This window comes from Arachis ipaensis, chromosome B5 (genome assembly GCF_059453495.1).
Source record: "Arachis ipaensis isolate K30076 ecotype BB chromosome B5, ASM5945349v1, whole genome shotgun sequence".
In the NCBI taxonomy this organism is placed as follows: Eukaryota; Viridiplantae; Streptophyta; class Magnoliopsida; order Fabales; family Fabaceae; genus Arachis; species Arachis ipaensis.
The window spans coordinates 85,133,713-85,155,581 of NC_142440.1; the positions used below are offsets into that span (position 1 = coordinate 85,133,713).

The following is a 21,869-nucleotide window of genomic DNA, read 5'->3' on the forward strand; positions in this document are numbered from 1 at the left end:
TTGCATCCTTTTAGTGTTTTTCTCTTGCATCATAAAAATTCAAAAATAAAAAAAAATATCTTTCCCTTTTTCTCTCATCAAATTCGAAAATTTGAGTTGACTTTTTCAAAAATTTTTTAAAATCAAATTGTTTCTCATAAGTCAAATCAAATTTTCAATTTGAAAATCTTATCTTTTTCAAAATCTTTTTCAAAAATCAAATCTTTTTCAAAATTCTTAGTTATTTTCGAAAATTTCAAAAAAAATATTTTTCAAAAATCTTTTTCTTATTTTTAATCAAATTTTCGAAAATAACATAAACAATTAATGTTTTGATTCAAAAATTTGAAGTTTGTTACTTGCTTGTTAAGAAAGATTCAAATTTTAAGTTCTAGAATCATATCTTGTGATTTCTTATGAATCAAGTCATTAATTGTGATTTTAAAAATCAAATCTTTTTCAAAACTAATTTCAATCATATCTTTTCAAAAATATCTTCTTATCTTATCTTTTTCAAAAATATCTTTTCAAAATATCTTTTCTAACTTCCTAACTTCCTATCTTTTCAAAATTTGTTTCAACTAACTAACTAACTTTTTGTTTGTTTCTTAACTTTTTCAAAACCTCCTAACTAACTCTCTCTCTCTCATTTTCGAAAATATCTTCCTTCTTTTTCAAAAATATCTTTTCAAAATATCTTTTCTAACTTCCTAACTTCCTATCTTTTTAAAATTTGTTTCAACTAACTAACTAACTTTTTGTTTGTTTCTTATCTTTTTCAAAACCACCTAACTAACTCTCTCTCTCTCAATTTTCGAAAATATCTCCCTCTTTTTCAAAAATTTCTTCTTAATTAACTAATTGTTTTTATTAAAAAAAAAAATTTCAAAAATACTTACAACTTTCAAAAACCAATTTTCAAAAATCACTAACTCCTTTTCAAAAATAATTTTCGAAAATTCCCCCCCCTCTCTCTCATCCTATTCTATTTATTCATTCATTAACTAACATTACTTCCTCACATCATCACCAAATTCGAACCCCCTACTCTATCTGTGTTCGAATTTCTTCTTCTTTTCTTCTACTAACAATAAGGATCCTCTTTACTGTGACATAGAGGATTCCTCTTCTTTTCTTTTGTTCTCCTCTTTCTTATGAGCAGGGACAGAGAAAAAGGCATTCTTGTTGAAGCTGATCCAGAACCTGAAAGGACTCTGAAGAGAAAATTAAGAGAAGCTAAATTACAACAATCCAGAGACAACTTGATTGAAAATTTCGAACAAGTAAAGGAGATGGCAGCCGAACCCAACAACAATGCAAGGAGGATGCTTGGTGACTTTACTGCACCTAATTCCAATTTACATGGAAGAAGCATCTCCATTCCTGCCATTGGAGCAAACAATTTTGAGCTTAAACCTCAATTAGTTTCTCTAATGCAGCAGAACTGCAAGTTTCATGGACTTCCATCTGAAGATCCTTTTCAGTTCTTAACTGAATTCTTGCAGATATGTGATACTGTTAAGACTAATGGAATAGATCCTGAAGTCTACAGGCTCATGCTTTTCCCTTTTGCTGTAAGAGACAGAGCTAGATTATGGTTGGATTCTCAACCTAAAGACAGCCTGAACTCTTGGGATAAGCTGGTCACGGCTTTCTTAGCCAAGTACTTTCCTCCTCAAAAGCTGAGCAAGCTTAGAGTTGATGTTCAAACCTTCAGACAGAAAGAAGGTGAATCCCTCTATGAAGCTTGGGAAAGATACAAACAGTTGACCAAAAAGTGACCTTCTGACATGCTTTCAGAATGGACCATCCTGGATATATTCTATGATGGTTTATCTGAGCTATCAAAGATGTCACTGGACACTTCTGCAGGTGGATCCATTCACCTAAAGAAAACGCCTGCAGAAGCTCAAGAACTCATTGACATGGTTGCTAATAACCAGTTCATGTACACTTCTGAAAGGAATCCTGTGAGTAATGGGACGCCTATGAAGAAGGGAGTTCTTGAAGTTGATACTCTGAATGCCATATTGGCTCAGAATAAAATATTGACTCAGCAAGTCAATATGATTTCTCAGAGTCTGCATGGAATGCAAGCTGCATCCAACAGTACTCAAGAGGCATCTTCTGAAGAAGAAGCCTATGATCCTGAGAACCCTGCAATAGCAGAGGTAAATTATTTAGGTGAACCTTATGGAAACACCTATAACTCAACATGGAGAAATCATCCAAATTTCTCATGGAAGGATCAAAAGCCCCAACAAGGCTTTAATAATGGTGGAAGAAACAGGTTTAGCAATAGCAAGCCTTTTCCATCATCAACTCAGCAACAGACAGAGAACTCTGAACAAAATGCTTCTAATTTAGCAAATCTAGTCTCTGATCTATCTAAGGCCACTATAAGTTTCATGAATGAAACGAGGTCTTCCATTAGAAATCTGGAAGCACAAGTGGGCCAGTTGAGTAAAAGGATCACTGAAATCCCTCCTAGTACTCTCCCAAGCAATACAGAAGAGAACCCAAAAGGAGAGTGCAAGGCCATTGACATAAGTGCCCTGGCCGAACCTGTGAGGAGAGGAGAGGACGTGAATCCCAAGGAGGAAGACCTCCTGGGACGTCCAGTGATCAATAAGGAGCTTCCCTCTGGGGAATCAAAGGACTCTGAGGCTCATCTAGAGACCATAGAGCTTCCATTGAACCTCCTTATGCCCTTCATGAGCTCTGATGAGTATTCCTCTTCTGAAGAGAATGAGGATGTCACTGAAGAGCAAACTGCCAAGTTTCTTGGTGCAATCATGAAGCTGAATGCCAAATTATTTGGCATTGATGCTTGGGAAGTTGAACCTCCCTTGTTCATCAATGAACTAAGTGATCTGGATCAACTGACATTGCCTCAGAAGAGACAGGATCCTGGAAAGTTCATAATCCCTTGTACCATAGGCACCATGATCTTTAAGGCTCTGTGTGACCTTGGTTCAGGAATAAACCTCATACCCCTCTCTGTAATAGAGAAACTGGGAATCTATGGGGTGCAAGCTGCTAAAATCTCACTAGAGATGGCAGACAGCTCAAGAAAACAGGCTTATGGACAAGTAGAAGATGTATTAGTAAAGGTTGAGGGCCTTTACATACCTACTGATTTCATAGTCCTGGATACTGGAAAGGAAGAGGATGAATCCATCATCCTAGGAAGACCTTTCCTGGCCACAGCAAGAGCTGTGATTGATGTTGACAGAGGTGAAATAGTCCTTCAATGGAATGAGAACTCCCTTGTATTCAAAACTCAAGGATCTCCCTCTGCAACCATGAGGAGGAAGCAGGAAAAGCTTCTCTCCAAGCAGAGTCAACCAGAGCCCCCACAGTCAAACTCTAAGTTTGGTGTTGGGAGGCCACAACCAAACTCTAAGTTTGGTGTTGAACTCCCATATCCAAACTCTAAGTTTGGTGTTGGAAAGTCTCAACAAAGCTCTGCACATCTGTGAGGCTCCATGAGAGCCCACTGTCAAGCTATTGACATTAAAAAAGCGCTTGTTGGGAGGCAACCCAATGTTTATCTAATTCTTATTTTTATTGTTTTTCATGTTTTCTTAGGTTAATGATCATGTGGAGTCACAAAATAAATATAAAAATTGAAAACGGAATCAAAAACAGTAGAAGAAAAATCACACCCTGGAGGAGCATCTGTCTGGCGTTCAAACGCCAGAACAGAGCATAGTTCTGGCGCTGAACACCCAGAATGGGAGCATCCTGGCGCTGAACGCCCAGAACAAGCATGGTTCTGGCGTTCAACGCTAGAAATGGCAGCAAAGGGGCGTTGAACGCCCAAAATAGGCACCAACCTGGCGCTGAACGCCCAGAGTTGTGTGCAAGGGCATTTTACATGCCTAAATTGGCGCAGGGATGTAAATGCCTTGACACCTCAGGATCTGTGGACCCCACAGGATCCCCACCTACCTTCACTCACTCTCTTCTCTCTTCTCAATCATCCTCTATTCCCAATAAACACTCATCCCTTCTGTCTTCCATTTACCACTCACACCCATACACCCACTTACCTTCAAAAATTCAACATCTCTTACCCACCCAATCCCACCCATATGGCCGAATACACACTCCCATCCATCTCCTCCATATCTTCTTCATTCTTTCTTCTTTTGCTCGAGGGCGAGCAACATTCTAAGTTTGGTGTGGTAAAAGCATAGCTTTTTTGTTTTTTTCCATAACCATTGATGGCACCTAAGACCAGAGAAACCACTAGAAAGAAGAAAGGGAAGACAAAAGCTTCCATCAAGGTTCTATAGCTTAATGGTAGAACATTTGACTGCAATTCAAGAGATCCCTGAGATACCTCAGGGGATACATTTTCTTCCACACAATTATTGGAAGCAACTAAGGGTGGAACATCAAGAGCACTCCATCATCCTTCATGAAATCAGAGAAGATCTAAAAGCAATGAAGGAGGAGCAGCAAAGACAAGAAAGAGACATAGAAGAGCTCAAGGACATCACTAAGGTGGACTCATTCCTTGTTCTTACTTTCTCTGTTTTTCGTTTTCTATGTTATGTGCTTATCTATGTTTGTGTCTTCATTACATGATCATTAGTAGTAGTAACTTTGTCTTAAAGTTATAAATGTCCTATGAATCCATCACCTCTCTTAAATGAAAAATGTTTTAAATTCAAAAGAACAAGAAGTACATGAGTTTCGAATTTATCCTTGAACTTAGTTTAATTATATTGATGTGGTGACAATGCTTCTTGTTTTCTGAATGTATGCTTGAACAGTGCATATGTCTTTTGAAGTTGTTGTTTAAGAATGTTAAATATGTTGGCCCTTGAAAGAATGATGACTAGGAGACATGTTATTTGATAATCTGAAAAATCATAAAAATGATTCTTGAAGCAAGAAAAAGCAGCAAAAAAACAAAGCTTGCAGAAAAAAAAAAAGAAAAAAAAATAGGCGAAAAAAAAAATAGAAAGAAAAAGAAAAAGCAAGCAGAAAAAGCCAATAACCCTTAAAACCAAAAGGCAAGGGCAAATAAAAAGGATCCCAAGGCTTTGAGCATCAGTGGATAGGAGGGCCTAAAGGAATAAAATCCTAGTCTAAGCGGCTAAACCAAGCTGTCCCTAACCATGTGCTTGTGGCGTGTAGGTGTCAAGTGAAAACTTGAGACTGAGCGGTTAAAGTCAAGATCCAAAGCAAAAAAAAAAAAAGAGTGTGCTTAAGAACCCTGGACACCTCTAATTGGGGACTTTAGCAAAGCTGAGTCACAATCTGAAAAGGTTCACCCAATTATGTGTCTGTGGCATTTATGTATCCGGTGGTAATACTGGAAAACAAAGTGCTTAGGGCCACGGCCAAGACTCATAAAATAGCTGTGTTCAAGAATCATCATACTGAACTAGGAGAATCAATAACACTATCTGAACTCTGAGTTCCTATAGATGCCAATCATTCTGAACCTCAATGGATAAAGTGAGATGCCAAAACTATTCAAGAGGCAAAAAGCTATAAGTCCCGCTCATTTGATTGGAGCTATGTTTCATTGATAGTTTTGAATTTATAGTATATTCTATTCTTTTTATCCTATTTTGATTTTCAGTTGCTTGGGGACAAGCAACAATTTAAGTTTGGTGTTGTGATGAGCGGATAATTTATACGCTTTTTGACATTGTTTTTAGTATGTTTTTAGTAGGATCTAGTTACTTTTAGGGATGTTTTCATTGGTTTTTATGTTAAATTCATATTTCTGGACTTTACTATGAGTTTGTGTGTTTTTCTGTAATTTCAGGTATTTTCTGGCTGAAATTGAGGGACTTGAGCAGAAATCAGATTCAGAGGTTGAAAAAGGACTGCTGATGCTGTTGGATTCTGACCTCCCTGCACTCAAAGTGGATTTTCTGGAGCTACAGAACTCGAAATGGCGCGCTTCCAATTGCGTTGGAAAGTAGACATTCAGGGCTTTCCAGAAATATATAATAGTCCATACTTTGGCCAAGAATTGACGACGTAAACCGGTGTTCAACACCAGCCTTCTGCCCAAATCTGGCGTCCAGCGCCAGAAAAGGATCCAAAACCAGAGTTGAACGCCCAAACTGGCACAGAAACTGGCATTCAACTCCACAAATGGCCTCTGCACGTGCAACACTTAAGCTCAGCCCAAACACACACCAAGTGGGCCCCGGAAGTGGATTTTTACATCAAATACTTACTCATGTAAACCCTAGTAGCTAGTTTATTATAAATAGGACCTCTTACTATTGTATTAGACATCTTTGGACGCCTGGTTCTTAGATCAGAGGAGCTGGCCTCTCGGCCATGCCTGGACCTTTCACTTATGTATTTTCATACGGTAGAGTTTCTACACTCCATAGATTAAGGTGTGGAGCTCTGCTGTTCCTCAAAGATTAATGCAAAGTACTACTGTTTTCTATTCAATTCATCTTATTTCGCTTCTAAGATATCCATTCACACCCAAGAACGTGATGAAGGTGATGATTATGTGTGACGCTCATCATCCTTCTCCCTTATGAACGCGTGCCTGACAAACACTTCCGTTCTACATGAATTAAGCTAGAACGAATATCTCTTAGATCTCCTAACCAGAATCTTCATGGCGAAAGCTAGAATGATGGCGGCATTCAAGAGAATCCGGAAGGTCTAAACCTTGTCTGTGGTATTCCGAGTAGGATTCAATGATTGAATGACTGTGACGAGCCCCGAACTCGCGATTGCAGGGCGTTAGTGACAGACGCAAAAGGATAGTAAATCCTATTCCCGCATGATCGAGAACCAACAGATGAATAGCCGTGCCGTGACAGGGTGCGTGAGCAGATTATTCACTGAGAGGATAAGATGAAGCCATTGACAAGGGTGATGCCTCCAGATGATTAGCCGTGCCGTGACAGGGCATTGGATCATTTTCCCGAGAGATAACCGAAAGTAGCCATTGACAGTGGTGATGTATCACATAAAGCCAGCCATGGAAAGGAGTAAGACTGATTGGATGAAGATAGCAGGAAAGCAGAGGTTCAGAGGAACGAAAAGCATCTCCATTCGCTTATCTGAAATTCCTGCCAATGAATCTACATAAGTATCTCTATCCCTATTCTTTATGTTTTATTTACATAATATATTGTAGCCCATATGAGTCAACTTAACTGAGATTTGCAAGGTGACCATAGCTTGCTTCATACCAACAATCTCCGTGGGATTCGACCCTTACTCACGTAAGGTATTACTTGGACGACCCAGTGCACTTGCTGGTTAGTTGTACGGAGTTGTGTCCACACATAGAGCCACAATGAGGATTCAATACAATTATATATTGTTACTCTCACACGAGTACAAAGAACAGGACAACACAATTTCGTGCACCATAAGCCCATAGGGGTGATTCAACACCTAGCATCTTGAACCAACTGGGGCGGAAATGCTAGCTGAAAGCTTACTCTAAAAAGCTGCCTTACCACATAGCATTAAGCCTCAGCAAACAATAAATCTCAGCCAAGAAAGAGAGCAAGAAAAACTAAGGACCAAGCAATAACAAGTCTCATTTTTTGTGTAATTCAAGTAAGGATCCAAAGGAGTGTTGATGTCTCAGTCACAGAATAAAAATCTATAAGATACAATGCATGAAAACCCCATCAATCAGTATTCAATATCTTCCAATAAAGGGCTTTTACACTTCTCTGCTTCCATTAACTTTCCTTAGGCTTTACTGCTTGCTTGGGGACAAGCAAGATTTAAGTTTGGTGTTGTGATGACAAGTCATCTTAGGCTAGTTTCACAAGCCTATTTCATTAGTTTTTATTTGGTTTTTATGCATTTTTAGGCAACAAATAAGTGTTTGAGTGAGAATTTCATGCTTGTCTTGATTCAATCAAACATTGGTAATTTTATGCATTTTCATTAGATTTCTCTGATTTCTCTGCTTAACGTATGTATTTAAAGCTTATGTAAATTTCGGTATGAATAGTTAGCCTGTCCCAAGTATAGGTTCATTAAGTCTATACTGAAACAGTTTAAATTTTCATATAATACCTAACCCTATTCGCAATTCCAGGACTAACTATGTTGCCCTAGTTCATTCACTAGTCTCTGACTGTTTTTCTGTCATTAAAACTTTACAGACTTTTTCTTCGATTTTTATCTTTTCTTCAACTTTTTATCTTTTATTTATCTTTGCCTCACTAATATTTTTTTACCACTCCCTAAGTGTTTCTTGAAGGTAATTATGAGATTCTACACTTAAAGTTGTCTTTCTAAAGCTTTTACAGAAAACTGCCTTTTCCGCATTATTTTATTATTTTTATTAAAATATTATTTTTAATTAAATAATATTATTTAATATTTTATTATTATTTATTATTTTATCATTAAATTTTCAAAAATTAACTTACTTTTACGTTTAACCTTTAAAATTCACTTTTTACCACCCGTAACTTTTAATATTTCTAATTTTACCAGCCAAACTTTCAGAAATTACAAAATAACCCCCAAACACCAAAATATTTACTTCCTTGCCCTTTATGGATCAAAAAGGTGTTCTTCATTGTTCTTCATCACACTCAAAGTGTTCTTCATGTTCTTCATAAATTCTTCAGATTCTTTCTCTGTTTTTACTCATTTTTCAGTCATTTCAGCAACCAATTTTTACTATAATTCATAATAAATTAGCAGCCACTAAAACCCCATCTTTTCTACATGATTTCAACACAAATTGAACCTCAATTTAAGCTTAGGGTTTCGTTTTTCCAGCTGCCCTAGAACATGAACTTTAAAGCTTAAATTTCATCAAATTTCATCAAAATTTCACCAAATTTTCACCAAGAATCAATCATATATGCAACCAATTTTTAGCACATCCAAATAATACAACATTCACACAACTCAAACACAAATAATCAAGATTAATTTCGTGACACCCTACCTGGTTTTGCTGCTCCTAATTTAGTTAGACTTTCAGGTGGTCCTTTAGCACTTTTTCCTCCTAAATCACATCAAAAACAACTTTAAATCCAAAAACTCTCAACTGACCAAATCTCACTCAGTATGTTAGGAAGAGATATCTCACCTTAGACTTGCTGGAAATTCATGTTTCTTGGCCCTCAAGTTAAGTTAAGCATGATTCCTAAGGAAGAACATCAAGAAAACACATGTTTTGCATGGTTTTCCTTGAAAACCGAATTGAAAGGGGAAAGGAACAGCCATATCACCTTATTTCAAGCCTTGATAAGTTACATGGTTATGTAGAGGAAGAAGAGAGGATCATTTTGGTGAAATCGTAGTTTTGATTTGAGTTTTGGTAAAGAAGAAATCAAGCTTTGAAGATTAAGTGTTCATGAAGTTTTCTCTCTTTTCTCTCCTTTCAATTTCGGCCAAAGGGAGTAAATGAACAGCCTTGGAGTGTCTTGGGGGTTTAAGGTGAGTTGTGATTGGTTGGCTTGGAGGTGGATTAAAATAATATTAAAATATCTCTGGTGTACAACTACTAAAACTAGATGTATCGGAACACTTGTAAAAACATCTCTAAAAATTATTTTTTGAGCTACTAGCATAAATGACACTAGTAACATATTTATTATGAGAATAGAACATGTATGATGAGGCCTTATCATTGCTAAAGTCATCAGAGAGCGCTGGTGCTAAGCTGCACCAGTAAACCATAAACCTGGTTAAACCGATTTTCTGTTTTTAACTAAAACAGACCAGGTAACCTTATAATATCATTCAAGCATTTTATAATACTAATATAATGATAATATTATACTATTATCTCTCTCCTCTCATGAATCGAGTCCGGTTCATCAAACAGAGACTATTTACGAAAATCAGAATCAAAACTGCCAACCGATACAGTTCAAAAACTAGGTTCTTCGTGACTGCGTTATCGAACTTGCCTCAGAAAAGGTTCTAGCTTAAGGATGACATAATGACAATGAGGATTGAGATACTTGTTGATATAGAAGAGGTGTTCCCTTTACTGATCTTCTGGCGAAATCCGTGCCTTCGGAAAAGATCTCGCATACTCGAAAATCAGGGTTGTTACATTCTACCCTCCTAAGAAAATTTTGCCCTCAAAATTTCAGCCGCATGCAAGAATCCATCTTTAAGCAGTCTATTTCCTTCAAGCCATCCTGACGAAGATACAGTTCATTCCTTACAGCATCTAAATATCACATAGCCATGGCCATGGAGATCATAACAGCTATAAGAATAGTTGTGCCTCACACGAATTTGTCGTTCAGAACTCGATTAAACCATGCCTATTCACAGTCATTAAAGTCTTATCCGCACCAAACAATCAACATTAAGGTGATCAGTCTTAATATCTCAAGTTAAGTATGAACATTCCCAAAGTGAGCACTCATAGACATTCAGGCCAAATGTATCTTAAAGATACCCTAACAGCATGAGACACACAAGCAGAGTATGCAACGAAGCATAGTCAGTCCCCTCCCCAGGCTCTACTGGGAACGAACTGCTCTGATAACAAATTGTAACGACCCAATTTTCAATATGTCTAGATCATACCAGAAACTGAGCGCTACCAATTTGTCTTCCTAATTATTATCTATTATTTTTATCATATGAGCCTGATTCGTTGTTAAAAACGTAGTTAATTTGCGGGGGATTTTTTTTTTATATATTTGGATTAATAGACGAAATCATTCATAATCAATTCACAACTGATAACAGATAAAAAGGTTATAAACAACCACACATAAATACATCACAGGCAGTCAACAACATTCAGTGATCCAACTTTTATTTAAGTATAGACTTAGTGTTACAACACCCATAGGTATAGCTAGATAATAACTATATACATATATATACATACAACATCCTAGGCCCTGACCTGTTCAAGAAGTCCCTAAGCTGGCCCCCAGGCTAGCCTAGACTCTATACTCACCTAGTCCCTCTAAACTACTAAAGCGAGGAAAAGTACGTTCTAAGTCTTCAAAAATCAAATTAGGTGGAACATCAGCAAATGGTAGAACATCATCTACTACTCCTTTGCACGATCAGACATTGCCATATAACGTGTCTCCGGTACCTCATCAAGTAGCCACACAATAGGAGTCTCGTACACAGGATTTAGGCTAAAGTGCGTATACGAACGGGGTGCAGACGTTGGCTGGTCTCACAGTATATACATATAAACAGAAACAGAGTTCACTGTAGACTCAGAGGACTACCTAGAGCAGAATCCTTTTTTGCGTATGATCGTCAGTGAATTACGGAAGCAAACTCATGCTTCCATCTGAAGGGGGAAGGGAGAGAGAAGCGGTAAGAACTGGGGAGTTCTTAGTAGGGCCGGGGTTATTAGTTAAGTTCATTAATTCCGTGTTGTTTAGCAGATAAATAGCAGAATACCGAGAAACAATAAACAGAAGAAACAGATAAATAGAGAAAATAGAAAACAAAACACAAACAAAAGAATGCAAGAAAACAAAACACACACACAGAGAATAGAATGAAAACAAAGGAAGCATACATTCAAACAACAATCATAACAGAGGAAATGCGCAACCAAGTATGATGCATGTCTGTCCTATGCAGGACATGAGCTCACGTGTCGGTTTACACCCTGCAGCCCGACATTACCTAGGAACTAGTCCTAGATATGGCTTATTTTCTGTAGGTGAACTTCGGCCTACAGAAATAGCACTCCCGTAAGTGAACTTCGGCTTACAGGAATAGTCTAAACACAACACAACAACTTTCTGTAGGTGAACTTCGGCCTACAGAAATAACACCTCTGTAAGTGAACTTCGGCTTACAGAAATGGTTTAATCACAACAACTTTCTGTAGGTGAACTTTGGCCTACAGAAATAGCAGCTCTGTAAGTGAACTTCGGCTTACAGAAATAGCGCCCCTGTAAGTGAACTTCGGCTTACAGGTATCACAACTCTCTGTAGGTGAACTTCGGCCTACAGGAGCAACACCCTGAGATACACAATTGATATTCACTGCAGGTGAACTTCGGCCTACAGGAATAACAACTTACTGTAGGTGAACTTGGGCCTACAGGACCTCTAGGGCCAATAGAAAAGCATCAGATGAACATATAATAAAATATCATGCCACAAGGCTTAACTCTTTATTTTTATACTCTTCTCCTCTATTCTCTTTGTTATATTACTCTTTTCTCATTATCATCATTCAATATCATTCTCATTATTCATCATCACTTTCACATTCTTATGCAGTACTTCTTTCTTTCTCTATTCAATCATACTATACAAACTTTACATCTTTCAATTTCACAATATCTTGGCTCAAACCATTTCTCTTTATCATATTACTCTTTTCACTTTGTCTTTTTACTCTGCTTTGATTACTCTTTTCTCTGTATCTCTTTACTTTTCTCTGGTTACTCTGTTCTCTGTGTTTTCTTTACTCTGCTCTGATTTCTCTGCTTAACGTATGTATTTAAAGCTTATGTAAATTTCGGTATGAATAGTTAGCCTGTCCCAAGTATAGGTTCATTAAGTCTATACTGAAATAGTTTAACTTTTCATATAATACCTAACCCTATTCACAATTCCATGACTAACTATGTTGCCCTAGTTCGTTCACTAGTCTCTGTCTGTTTTTCTGTCATTAAAACTTTACAGACCTTTTCTTCGATTTTTATCTTTTCTTCAACTTTTTATCTTTTATTTATCTTTGCCTCACTAATATTTTTTTACCACTCCCTAAGTGTTTTATGAATGTAATTATGAGATTCTACACTTAAAGTTGTCTTTCTAAAGCTTTTACAGAAAACTGCCTTTTCCGCATTATTTTTTTATTATTTTTATTAAAATATTATTTTTAATTAAATATTATTATTTAATATTTTATTATTATTTATTATTTTATCATTAAATTTTCGAAAATTAACTTACTTTTACTTTTAACCTTTAAAATTCACTTTTTACCGCCCGTAACTTTTAATATTTCTACTTTTACCACCCTAACTTTCAGAAATTACAAAATAACCCCCCAAACACCAAAATATTTACTTCCTTGCCCTTTTATGGATCAAAAAGGTATTCTTCATTGTTCTTCATCACTCAAAGTGTTCTTCATGTTCTTCATAAATTCTTTAGATTCTTTCTCTGTTTTTACTCGTTTTTCAGTCTTTTTAGCAACCGATTTTTACTATAATTCATAATAAACTAGCAGCCACTAAAACCCCATCTTTTCTACATGATTTCAACATTAATTGAACCTCAATTTAAGCTTAGGATTTCGTTTTTCCAGCTACCTAAGAACATGAACTTTAAAGCTTAAATTTTATCAAATTTCATCAAAATTTCACCAAATTTTCACCAAGAATCAATCATATATGCAACCAATTTTTAGCACAGCCAAATAATACAACATTCGCACAACTCAAGTACAAATAATTAAGATTAATTTTGTGACACCCTACCTGGTTTTGCTGCTCCTAATTTAGTTAGACTTTCAGGTGGTCCTTTAGCACTTTTTCCTCCTAAATCACATCAAAAACAACTTTAAATCCAAAAACTCTCAACTGACCAAATCTCACTCAGTATGTTAGGAAGAGATATCTCACCTTAGACTTGCTGAAAATTCACATTTCTTGGCCCTCAAGTCAAGTTAAGCATGATTCCTAAGGAAGAACATCAAGAAAACACATGTTTTGCATGGTTTTCCTTGAAAACCGAATTGAAAGGGGAAAGGAACAGCCATATCACCTTATTTCCAGCCTTGATAAGTTACATGGTTATGTAGAGGAAGAAGAGAGGATCATTTTGGTGAAATTAGAGTTTTGATTTAAGTTTTGGTTAAGAAGAAATCAAGCTTTAAAGATTAAGTGTTCATGAAGTTTTCTCTCTTTTCTCTCCTTTCAATTTCGGCCAAAGGGAGTAAATGACCAGCCTTGGAGGGTCTTGGGGGTGTAAGGTGAGTTGTAATTGGTTGGCTTGGAGGTGGGTTAAAATAATATTAAAATATCTTTGGTGTACAACTACTAAAACTAGATGTATCCGAACACTTGTAAAAACATCTCTAAAAATTATTTTTTGAGCTACTAGCATAAATGACACTAGTAACATATTTATTATGAGAATAGAACATGTATGATGAGGCCTTAGCATTGCTAAAGTCATCAGAGAGTGCTGGTGCTAAGCTGCACCAGTAAACCGTAAACCCGGTTAAACCGATTTTCTGTTTTTAACTAAAACAGACCAGGTAACCTTATAATATCATTCAAGCATTTTATAATACTAATATAATGATAATATTATACTATTATATCTCTCCTCTCATGAATCGAGTCCGGTTCATCAAACAGAGACTATTTACGAAAATCAGAATCAAAACTGCCAACCGATACAGTTCAAAAACTAGGTTCTTCGTGACCGCGTTATCGAACTTGCCTCAGAAAAGGTTCTAGCTTAAGGATGACATAATGACAATGAGGATTGAGATACTTGTTGATATAGAAGAGGTGTTCCCTTTACTGATCTTCTGGCAAAATCCGTGCCTTCGGAAATGATCTCGCATACTCGAAAATCAGGGTTGTTACATTCTCCATCTCTTATACTTTTCTCTAAGGTATGACTAGCTAAACTCCCTCTCATTGGGAGAGGTAGCTCTATTGTACTTGATGGATTAATGATAGTGAATTTCTTCTTCTCTTCATCTTCTCTTTGATTTTCTTGAAGGAATTTCGTTCTTCATGCTAGTGTTCAATCATCTTGGGAAAGAGGTTGAATGCAAAATGGGTTTCATGGGAACCTTGGAAAAGGAAACATGAAACCATGCTTAAAATCCCTTCTCACACTTGAGTAGATCTGGATTTTGGGATTGGATATGGTGACATGAAATCCACCCACTATTTGGATCTATAAGGATGTGTGGTATAATCAGGGACCAAGCATATCTCTCTTCATGAGCAATTAGACCAAGGAATTGTCTAATTATCAAGATTTGAGAGATTGAATCACTAAGGGATTGGGGTTCAATCAATCATGATTGCCAAGAGGTCAATGAGTTGTATGATTGAAGAAGATATGATCTAGGTCTAATCCCAAGAGAACAACATCTCCCAATTCCAATGAATTTTCCCTATTCTTATCTTTCCTATTCTTTATAGCTTTCCTTTATGTTCTGTTATTACCCATTCCCCATTTACGATTCAGTCATTTATGTTTTAGCACATTACATTCTTGTCATTTACTTTTCTGCACTTTATTGCTTTCCTTTACTTTTAAGTCATTTACATTTCTGCTATTTAAATTTCTGCACTCAACAATCTCTATTGATTAGCTTGACTAATTCATCCATTGATTAAAGTTACTCAATCTACCAATCTCTATGGGATTCGACCCCACTCCTAGTGGGTTATTACTTGCAATACTTTGGTGCGCTTGCCATGGAACGGATTCATTATATAGTGAGGGAGTTTCGGTCATCAAGTTTTATGCGCCATTGCTGGGGATTGGTTTAAATCTGACAATGACTAAATTGATGGGTAGTTAGATTAAGCAATTTTACTTACCTTGCTAAATCCTTTAATTTTAGTTTCTTATTTTCTTCTTTTCCTTTAGCATTTGATGTTTCCAGCTGATTCACTGTATATATTTCAATTTTAGCATACTAACCCACTACCTGTTTGATCAACTACACCAATCAATCTAACCATAAGTCTTAACAAGAGTGATTCCTTCACTTGTCTTTTGCTTGTTTGTTACTGAATGTGTGACAGGTAGAAGAGGAGAAACTTCATCCTCTTATGATAGTGAATCTGAGAGGACATTCTTTAGACTAAGGAAGGAAGCAAGAGGTAAAGGAATAGTTAGAGAAGAAGTAGTGGAGGAAGATCTAGACATTACTATGGAGGAGGAAATACATAATCATGTTGGGGAAGGTGTTCGTAACCATGTTGGCCAGGAGAGAAGAGTTCTAGGCTCTTACATCAACCTAAACCCATGAAATTGTGAAAGTAGCATCCTAAAACCAACCATTCATGCTAACAATTTCAAGTTAAAACCTCAACTCATCACCCTTGTTCAAAACAATTGTTCATTTGGAGAAAGTGCACAAGAAGATCCCAACCAACATTTAACCACATTCTTGAAGATCTGTGATACAGTGAAGGTTAATGGTGTCCACCTAGATACCCATAAGCTGTTGTTGTTCCCCTTCTCTCTCAGGAATAAGGCATCAAAGTGGTTGGAATCATTTCCCAAGGAAAGTTTGACAACTTGGGAAGAAGTAGTAAATAAGTTCTTGGCAAGATTCTACCCCCCTTCAAAAAGTTAATAGATTGAGAGCTGAGGTGGAAACCTTTAGACAACAAGATGGAGAAACTCTCTATGAACCTTGGGAGAAATACAAAGAGTTGCCAAGAAAATGCCCTCCAGATATGTTCAATGAATGGGTACAGCTGCATATTTTCTATGAAGGCTTGTCACAAGAATCAAAGAAGGCTTTAGATCATTCTTCAGGAGGCTCACTCAACAAGAAGAAGACAATTGAAGAGGCCATAGACATAATCGAAACTGTGGCCAATAATGAGTACTTTATGCTTCCGATAGAAACCCAAGAAGGGGAGTAATGGACCTCAACTCCATGGATGCTCTGCTGGCTTAAAACAAGGTGATCACAGCTCAACTAGCAGCCCTAACAAAGCAAATTGAGAAGAATTAAGTCTCATCTATTTATGCTCAAGCACCTATACAAGAAGATGAAAACCCGAAAGATGAATGTGAATGGGAGCAAGCCAACTATGTGAACAATTCCTCCAGACCACCATATGACCCCAATGCCAAAACATACAACCCAGGTTGGAAGAACCACCCGAATTTTGGGTGGGGAAACTAATAAAACCACAACCAAGATCATAAACCATACCACAATAGCTAATACAACAACCCCAGCCATCAATCTAATAACCATAGACCCTACCATAACTCACAAATTGCACCCTACCACTCCAACCAACAAGCATGCAACAACTATCCTCAAGATGTATCATCCTCAGCCCCACAACCATGTGATAACAGCAATAACTTTGCAAGGTTGGAGGCTGCCATGTCACAATTGGCAGGGAATATTACCACTGTTGCAGATAGACAATTCCAAGGTAAGAAAAAGATAGATGCAATCCAAGAGGGGGCTAGATCCAACATAAGGAACCAAGGGACATCAATTTCAAAACTGGAATCACAACTGGGGAGCTTGTCTAAACAGATACCAATGCCTACACATACATTTCCCAGTGACACCATGGCCAACCCAAGAGGGGAATGCAAGGCCATGACACTAGAAAGTGGGAAGGTGGTGGAGGAGACTTCCTCAAACCACAACTTGCAAGAAAAAGAAGCTGTAAATGACTCAGTGGTGCACGAAAATGTGATTCACACTTTTCACAACTCCGCACAACTAACCAGCAAGTGTACTGGGTCGTCCAAGTAATTCCTTACGTGAGTAAGGGTCGATTCCACGGAGATTGTCGGCTTGAAGCAAGCTATGGTCATCTTGTAAATCTCAGTCAGGCAGATTCAATTGGTTACGAGGTTTAGATAATTAAAAGATAAATAAAACATAAAATAAAATAAAGATACTTATGTAACTCAATGGTGGGAATTTCAGATAAGTGTTTGGAGATGCTTTGTGACGCTAAAGAAGCGCTTCATGGGAGGCAACCCATGTTTTATATGCTTTTAAGTAGTTAATAATGCAAGGTTCATGAATTCCAATTCAACTCTGACATATACTTGAATGAATCCTTTTATGCAACATATAGTGAAGAACAAGTTTGGTGTTCAAGGCACACTAAAAGGACATGAATGTAATTCATATCATGTCACTCTTAGAACCTTGAACAAAACTTTGTACACCACATGGACACAAACTAAGTTTGGTATCACCAATGTTGCATACATGGACAATTAAATAGTCAGTTGGTTTGCATTCATGAATAGCACTTAGTTAGTTAGAAACAAAAACTTTAAAAAGTAGTTATCCCATTTTTAAATTTTGCCGCCACTATCCACAAATTCATTAATCACATTTCTTTTGTTTTGTAGGAAAATTGATGGGACAATTGAAGGAGGAAGGGTTCGGCCACTTCAAAAGAAGAGGACTATACACGTGTCTTCAAGGGGAATGCATTGGAAAATGTTGCCATGCAACATTGAAAGAATGACACGCTTGGAAATCGATCCAACCTCATATTCAAACAAGTATATCCTAGTAGCAGTGGATTACGTTTCCAAGTGGGTAGAGGCCATTGCAACCCCAACAAATGATAACAAGGTGGTTATGAACTTCCCCAGAAAGAATATCTTTAGCCAGTTCGGAGTCCCACGAGCGCTCATCAGTGATGGAGGGATCCATTTTTGTAACAGGCCACTAGAAGCTCTTCTCCTACGATACGGGGTAAAGCACAAGGTTGCCACACCTTATCACCCCCAAACAAGTGGGCAAACCGAGATATCTAACAGAGAGTTAAAAAGGATTCTGGAAAAGACTGTAGGAGCATCAAGAAAGGACTAGTCGAAGAAGCAAGATGATGCTCTTTGGGCATACAGAACGACATTCAAAACACCAATCGGGATGTCCCCATATCAACTGGTGTATGGAAAGGCCTGTCATTTACCATTGGAGCTTGAACACAAAGCCCTCTGGGCTCTCAAGCTACTAAATTTTGATAGCCTTGCCACTGGTGAAAAAAGAGTCCTGCAGCTGTAGGAAATGGAGGAATTCAGATCTCAAGCCTATGAAAATGCCAAGATCTATAAAGAAAAGGCAAAGAGAAGACATGACCTCAATCTGACACCCAGGAGTTTCGAAAAGGGACAGCAAGTGCTCCTCTTCAACTCCAAATTGAGACTTTTCCCTGAGAAACTCAAATCAAGGTGGTTTGGACCATTTCTTGTCACAAAGTTCTCGCCGTATGGACACATAGAAATCATGGAGGAAATCTCAAAGAGGACTTTCACTGTGAACGGACAAAGGCTCAAGCATTACATGGGCAACATGGGGGAAAGCCCCAAAGTGAAATATCATCTCAACTGATGGAGAAATCGTCGAGCTAGCGACGCTAAAAGAGCACTTCGTTGGGAGGCAACCCAACCTAAGGTAGTTTCCTTTTCATGATCATTTCAATAAAAGTTACAAGTAGTTTACCCTGTATTGCGAGGAGCTAAGTTTGGTGTTGCACACCAAAACAATCGAAGAGTGAATGTGTAACTCTAAGTTTGGTGTTCCACCAAAGATTTCAGTTAGAATCACACTACACCTATTCAAGAGCAAATTGCTAGCCCCAACCAATCAGGGAAACCACTTGACAAGAGTTTAGTTTCTAGTTCATAGTCGTTTTAGTAATAAAAGCACATAAGATCCTCTGCATGTATTCAATCTGTTGCATTAGGCAAGGAACTAAGTTTGGTATTCACACACCAAATCAAGTTCAGAAACTTACAAGCATACATGCATGCTAACTAATTCTCAAGTACTTTGGGAACAAGCAACTTCCAATAACTTTGCAGGAATTCAATTAAATCTTCGGGAACAACGGTGCACCATCATCCAAGGAGGCGAAGAAGGATGCAAAAGCTGTGGACGATGACAACAAAGGGATGGCTAGAAGTCACCACCAAAAGGTTGTATTGTTACTTGATTCCATATGCTTGGAAATGCTCAAATTGGAAGTCTGAATGTATCCCTGATTATTAGCTACTCTTTAGTTTACATCACTAGGATTTAATGTTCGTTTTTCGCCGCCTTTGTCATATGTGTGCTGTGCCAAGCTATCTGCTGCATTTTCACCTTGCCTACTTGTATGCTTGTCCTTTAAGTCAAATAAAAAGAGATGTTATGAAAGACCAGAGTGATGTTCAATTTGTGGAGTAAGTTCTTAAGTTTGTGGTGTAGTAATTACTTAGCTAAGTTGGTTCACCAACAAGGTAGGAAGGCAACTATCTGTCCTGAATCATATGCTTGAAACACACCCCATGAGACTAGCTAAATAACAAGATCCTAATAAGAAAAGGGGAAAGAAAAATGAAAGTTGAAAAATAAAGAAAAAGAGTAAGAAATAAGGCTAGGCACCAAGGGTTGAATCTTAAGGCATGTGTCTGTGGTGCTCCTGTGGAAAGAATATACTTGGATGAATAAGCTCTCAGGGGTGCCTTATCACTTGGTAACTTGAGTTAACTAACCCGGGATTATCAGCTGAAAGTCCACTATCAAGAGTAACCCTTGCTACAGAGCACTTAATAACCCAAAGAGGTGCTGGACACCAAGGTCTCAAGAAGAAAAATAACAAACCATGTGCCTGTGGTGTGAATGTATGGGGGAAAGAGACTTGAGGGAGTAGGTCCTTAGGGGTGTCTTAACACCTAGCATCTTGAACCAACTGGTTCGGGAGTGCTGGCTGAAAGCTTATATTAAAGAGTCGGCCCCTTACAGAGCACCTAGTCTAAAGAACACAACCAAACCCTGAGAAGACAAATGGATCAATGAATAAAAGTCTCATAGGGCGCAATCAAGTGAGTATTCCAAGGCATGGTAAAGGTATGAAAGCTAATGAAGGAATGAACCTAAGTTGCTATGCATGAAACCCCATAAAACAAAGGACATGACTTCCATAATAATGACTCATTTCTCTTGTCATTTTATTCATCATTCTCATGTTTCAGTACTTGCTAAGGGACAAGCAAGCTTTAAGTTTGGTGTTGTGATGCCAGGGCATTTTGGCCAGTTTCACTGACCTTTTCTTTACTGTTTTAGGGTAGTTTCATGCATTTTCTTAGTTAATAAGCAAGTTTTGGGTAGATAATCACTTACATCTTGATTCAAGAAAATATTATGAATTTCATGTGATTTTATGAGAATTATGCATGAATTGAATGACAAATTGGATAATGCATGTCTCATAACTTGGATTAGAGCTTTGATGCACTTTATTTGCTTGATTTCAGGACAAAGGAAGCAAGGAAAAGCCACATTAGCAGCCACGTTAATCTAATTAACGTGACCACTAACGTGGAATGGGAATAAACTTACAACGTTAATGAGAAAAGTGATTTCCAATAACGCCTTCGAAACCATCATGGCCCACGTTAATTGCCACGTTAACTACATTAACGTGGTAGTTAACATGGAGAGAAAGGGAGCTCCAGCATTAGTGGTAAAAGTGAATACCACTAACGCTCCATATTGGCAATTGGCCAGGTTAAGAGTCACGTTAACTCAGTTAACGTAAACTCTAACGTGGAAAGGGAAGACAATGCCAACTTAGTGACACTCACCTTTGTCACTAACGTTGGACTAAGCCTAATTGGCCACGTTAAGAGTCACGTTAACTACATTAACGTGAACTCTAATGTGGGAGGAGCAAGGAATCGCCAACGTTAGTGACACTCACCTTTGTCACTAACGTTAGACCAAGCCACTATGAGCCACGTTAATTGCATTAACGTGGAAGCTAATGTGGAGGAAAGAAATGATGAGCCAACGCTAGTGACACTCACCTTTGTCACTAACGTTGGAGATGGCAATCACCACCACGTTAGTGGCCACGTTAAGACAATTAATGTGAGGCACTAACGTGAGAAGGGGTGTTTGGAGCGTTAGTGACAAAGGTAAGTGTCACTAATGCTCTCGAGGCTAAGGCATGCCCACGTTAAGAGCCACATTAGTTATACTAACGTGGACTCTAACGTGAGAAAAGGGGGGCTAAGAGCAACGTTATTGGCAAAGGTGAACGCCAATAACGCTTGCGATGGACCAAGAGGCAACGTTAGTGGTCACGTTAGTGCCACTAACGTTGAAGTTAACGTGAACCATCTTGGGCTAGGGATGTTAGTGAAAAAGGTGATTGTCACTAACGTTCTCGAACCCACATTTTCACTTA

General features: G+C 37.8%; 1 non-coding gene across 1 annotated transcript; it reads right to left on the bottom strand.

Annotated features, from left to right (window-relative positions):
* Positions 1–1,667: 1,667 nt before the first annotated feature.
* On the bottom strand, positions 1,668–1,775 carry LOC148564824 (small nucleolar RNA R71). The gene has a single exon (XR_015884390.1). It is a non-coding gene; the product is annotated as a small nucleolar RNA R71 (small nucleolar RNA).
* Between the last annotated feature and the right edge of the window lie 20,094 nt (positions 1,776–21,869).